Consider the following 5,522-nt stretch of genomic DNA (forward strand, 5'->3'; position numbering starts at 1 on the left):
AGCACCAGGATCCCATGTAGGTGCTGGTTTGTGTCCTGGTTGCCCCATTCTCATCCAGTCCTTGCTTGTGGCCTGGGAGACCAGTAGAGGATGGCCAAAAGCATTGGGACTCTGTACCTGCATGGGAGACCTGGAAGAAGTTCCTGGTTCCTGGGGGCACTTTTGGGAGTGAACCATCAGATTGAAGATCTTTCTGTCTGTATCTCCTTATCCTATATATGTGCCTCTCCAATAAAAATAACCTTTTTGAAAAAAAGAAGGAAGGAAAGGGGGTACACATAATTTACATAAAAGTTGTGCAATCGTAAGTGATTTATAACAGACTAGATCATACTCTGAGGTCCAAAAGGTTGTTTGAAAACATTCACCATGCTGTAGGAGTTATGGTTTATACTGCTGGGTGGCAACCAGCAAGGGCCAATTCATTCCCTTGGAACAATCTTCCACACACTTAATCCTGGTCTCTGCACCAAGCCTCCAATGGGAGGGCTTTTAATTCCATCACCAAGCACACCTTGGGGGTCTACAGGTCCATATGAATGACCATTTCAACAGTCTCCTTCCCTAGAGGACCAAGTCTTCAACTCCACATTCAGTTTTCACTTCTGAACACCACGGATCTGTTGACATTCTAAAGTGACACAGATTTATCAAATGCAAGAAAATCCAACTCGGGGATTCCTCTCTCTGCTAATGCACAGAGATACCACATTCTGTAGTATTGAAAGGAATCTTGGTTCTGATTCATGCACCACATGAAGCAGGTTGGCAGTGAAGAGCTGTTGTCTCAGGATTGTTTAGGGTTTGATTCCACTTTGCTTACCAGCTCAGGAATGAGGCTTCTGCAACGAGATCTGAGAATCAGGCTTAGACTCAGCACAGACATGTGGAGTAGGAACTTGAACAGTATGAGGTGGTATTCTCATAACTGGAAGAGCAATTTTGTCACGGATGCCCAAGAAAATCCCAATTTTTCTGTCCTGTCTGAGCTGCATTTGCAGGGCTGGAGAACAACTCTTCTGTGCATCTTTAGGAGTAGTTTCTTCTAATACTATCTCAGACAGTATTTTCCTCCTTAATTTCAGAGACAAGTTCTTGCTCTGGTTCTGGTTCGGTGAGGGGCTCCTCTAGATAGTCTTCTAAGTCACTACTGTCAGTGTGGTCGTAGAAATTTCCTGAACCATCATGTGTAGCCTCAGGAGTCTGCTGTCTCTTCTCCTTCTCGTGCTCTTCCCTCAGATTCCTCCTTAGGCTCTTTGACAAAACCACCAGAGATTTTGTCCTGGTCTCTGCAGATATCATTGTGAACATAGAACATATTTGCAATAAGCCAAAGGTCTGCATGAATCACTAGAAAGGAACCCCATCACACGGACCACATCACCGTTCTTTAGAGTAACATGAACATCAATGTAGCATGTCTTGATGTGACAGATGGTAAAGTTCTGTGACATTGCTTTCCTATGCATGTCTTTCTGTTCATGGACTAAATCTGCTGGCCTCCCATTTGAATTCTATCCCCCATTAACATAAGAAAAGTTATTTCCACGAAATTTGTGTGGCATTTCTGGGTCCTGGTTCAATGTAGCACCACATCACAAATTCCTGCCCAACCAACAGTTCTTCAGGCCCCTCCATAACCCTTGCTTTGTTCAAGTCAACCCTGGCAGGGGTAGGGATGGGGAATATGCACAGCAAAATGGGAGGGCAACAAGTTTTGTTCAACTGCACAGGGACACAGCTTGTTTACTCAACTACCCAGAAGCAGCTTTTGTTGATTCCCTTCTTTGTCTAGTGTCTCTTTTTCCTACTGATTTTATCTGCAAGGAGTCATATTGCACAGAGAAGATTTGGAAGGCTAGGGGAAAAACTCAAGTTCTGTGTTCCTAGACTTTTTGCTCTGAGAAAATCCTTTTAATCCTAAAGGTCCTTAATACGTGCAATGTATGTATTGGGGCATATCTTTCCTTCAGACACATTAGAGATACAATCAATGACTCAGGTGGCTCAGCATTAAGCCTGCCTTTTTGACAATCTTCCTTTCACTTTAGGAATGCTCCCTCCCTCCTCTCCACGTATCCCTGTTTCAGGAGAGACAAATGCTTCTCACCTATGTCAGTTTGTAGAATTTCTGCTTGGAGAATTTCCCCCAAACTCCAGTTAGACAAGACAGCAGTTCTACATAATCATGCCATTACTTCTCTGGAGAACTAGGATTCAGCTCCTGGGTCTGGGAGCCAGCAACCTGCTGCCCATTGCCAACAGCTCCAGTCTCTGCCTATGGAATGCTTGTGTGAGTTTGTAAATTGTAGGATTACATGGCGACGATAATGACTTCTGTTGGATATGTCCTTGTGGAGTGTCTTTGGCTTGCTGATTCTTACTTAATCCTTAATACATGGGAATGATGTTGTGGTGTAATAATGGGTGGTGTCACTGTCTGCGACATTGGAAACATTGGCTGGGTGGAGTTTCAGTTGCTCCACTTTCCATGCAATTCCCCGACAATGGCCTGGGAACTGCAGCAGAGGGTGGCTCAAGTGTGGGAGACTCAGAGGAGGCATCTGACTCCTAACTTTGAACCAACCCAGCTTTGGCTATTGTGGCCATCTGGGGGATGAATAAGCAGATGGGAAAATTTCCTTCCATCTCTCATTCTGTTGCTCTTATTTCCACATTAATAAATAAATAAATCATTAAAAAAGTTCTATTGGTGATACTTAACTTGAACGTACTGTTGTGAACTTCACATGTGGTAACTGGCACAGGTGAGTGTGTCCTAGAGCAGTCCTTGTCTTTTCCTCCAGTTTTTGATGCTCATGCCTTACCTCGGCAACTCAGAATCCAGACACCTCCACCACAGAAATCGTGATTCTTAGTTGCACTTCGCTTTGCCCTAGGATTTGGTCTCCTGAAACATCTGGAAGTCATGTCATATGCCTTGTTCCGAAGGTGCATCTATTCATAACTAAATGATTGTAGCCAATAATTCTGTTTTCTGAATGTTGTGGCTTGAAATGAAACTCCCAGTGTTGGTGGGCTAAATCACTGTGCCTACCATGTAGTGGCCCCTTGCATTGGTTCAGGTTCTAGAAGTCTCCCAAAAGCTGCCATTTGGATTCCTCTGTGGTTAGCCTTTGATTTGTTTGCCTGTGTCATTTCAACTGAGAAGAAGCTATCCATCAACTTCAACTTCTGAGTCATCTGTCAGGGCAGGAAATCTCCTGGCATATCCAACAGCATGTGGTGTACATCTCCACATGTCTTACCAAGTGTCTTACCAAAGGTGGAGAGGGAACATTCATGCTGTGCTATGGTCCCATTTATTGTGCAAGCGTTGGCTGAAATCCTCTGAATTCTCATGAGGAAACCCAGGGAATATGGCGTGAAAAACCATGGGGTTTTGATTTTGTATCTCTCTGAAGCCATTAAGTACTTGTATAGGGACAGAATTTTACTGTACAATGTGGTTTCGTATTGTTTACCTGAATTTTTGTGGTTGGTGTTCCCTGCTGTTGCCCAGTGCGTGGCTCACTCAATGGTACTTTGATGGTGGAACTGGTTCTACCCTAAGGTCTTGTAACCAACATCAGAAGGGTTGCTAAGGAAATTTTAAATAAGAAACTTTTTCCTTATCATTGTCTCATTCAAAGATTTATTTATTTACTTGAAAATAAGAGTTACAGAGAGAGGGGGAGATATAGCACTTGCAACCCAAGCTTACTTCTCAAATGTTTATGATAGCCAGGACTGGGCCAGGCTGACACCAGGAGCCAGCGGTTTCCTAAAGGTTTCCCATATAGGTTCAAGTGTATAAGTACTTGGGCCATCTTCTGCTGCATTGCAGCCACATTAGTAGGGAGCTCCATCAAAGTGGAGCAGCGAGGACTCTATTCATACGCTACTTGTTGGAGCTTCACACTCGAGCTGTGATATCAAGAGTTGCATTTTTGATGCTCAAGCTCTATTTTCTCATGTTTGTCTCCATTCCTTCTTGGGGTTTCATGTTTCCTCCAGACTTCACTGTGATGCCAATCTGTTTCGTTAGTTCGTGTGCTTCTAAAATGAGACACATCCTGCTAATGCACTGACTGCTGCTTGTGTGTTGCTGAAAACCAGATCTTGTGTCATCACAGAAACAATGCTTGTATCATTCAAATCACTGCACGAGGCGGATGCGATGTAGGACTTCATGGAGCTGAGAACATATTGCATGCTCTAATCTGTTACAAACTGGGAGGCAATGCTATCCAAGAAAGAGCAGGTTGCAGAATATGAGCTTTTATTTAGCTCAAAAGCTACCTACATGAATCCGATAATTCTCCACCGAGGTTACTTGCTGTTCCCTCTCCCCTGGTTATTTATAGTCTCTGCTCTCACTTTTATATTTAAAATGCTAACATATTACACTTATTTCCTACCTTTGTGGACAAAAATTCAAACAGTTCCTATAAATTCTGTGGTGCATCTCACATAGTTACTGCTCTATCCCTTAGTACTAACAGACAGTATAGCTCTTGACACTGCCCTTCAGGTGGTCCCGAGCAGCTAAGGGAAAAATAATAGTCTTATCTTCTTCTTGCGGCCGGAATGTAAAAATAGCCATGCTGTTTATTGCAGGAGGCTCTTAGGACCAGGTATATCAGAGGAGCAGAGAAAGGGATTCTCACTTCCCGGCCTGCATGGCAGCTTCAAAGGAAGTGAGAAGCCGGAGATTAAAGGGAGGGTGGTAGCACTCAGCCTTTGTGGGGAGACTTAAAGCTTTCTCACTTAGGACCTTATCAGGCTGGAAGGGGGGATGCAGAAGATAAACTTAAAAATAAATGCCCCAAAGTCATGATTATCGTCTCTCCCTCCTCCTCCCTGTCTGGTCAGCAGTGTGTTAAGTGAATTGAAACTAGATCGTGGGGAGACAGTCACAACCTGGTTATCAGCTGCAGTAAATGGAAGATAATAGCCCCACTAGAGAGTTATGAAATGGCTTGTCTTTGAGCTGCCAAAGTGTTTAGTCTCTCTTTTATTATATTCACAGCAGTAATCCGATATGGCCTGACTTCTGTCATCTGTATGTAATGCTGATCAACTCTGTCAGTGACTCACCCTCTTGTCCTCAAAGTGCTGAGGTTACGACTGAAGCAATATGATGGCTGCAAAGAAAATATGAAAGGTGTCGCACATCACAGCAAGCGATCTGGGAGCTGACGTCAAACTAAAGGAAAACATTGTCGATGAAAGGAGCACAGAAGGCCACATTGTGTTCTGGGGCACAGTGGACTAAGGATGAGTGGGCAGCAGACCTCTCTCCTAAAGATGCTTCACTAATTCTTGATGCACCTCTGTCCTCATGGCTGCATTGCCAGCTTGATTCGACATCTTCATGTACAGGGGCTTTGCATGAGGCCGCTAAACATGTGCTGGGGGAGAGAGGGGACCCCAAATAGGCTGGCACTCAAATTACTTGGTCTGTGACAGAGGGTGGAGGCTTGCAGCTACATGTCATACTGTCCTGCTAGGCGATCCTT

General features: G+C 44.1%; 1 pseudogene; it reads right to left on the reverse strand.

The window, feature by feature from the left end:
- Positions 1-827: 827 nt before the first annotated feature.
- On the reverse strand, positions 828-1,638 carry LOC101521257 (ras GTPase-activating protein-binding protein 1-like; annotated as a pseudogene).
- Between the last annotated feature and the right edge of the window lie 3,884 nt (positions 1,639-5,522).

Source organism: Ochotona princeps, chromosome 6, assembly GCF_030435755.1.
Source record: "Ochotona princeps isolate mOchPri1 chromosome 6, mOchPri1.hap1, whole genome shotgun sequence".
Taxonomy (NCBI): Eukaryota; Metazoa; Chordata; class Mammalia; order Lagomorpha; family Ochotonidae; genus Ochotona; species Ochotona princeps.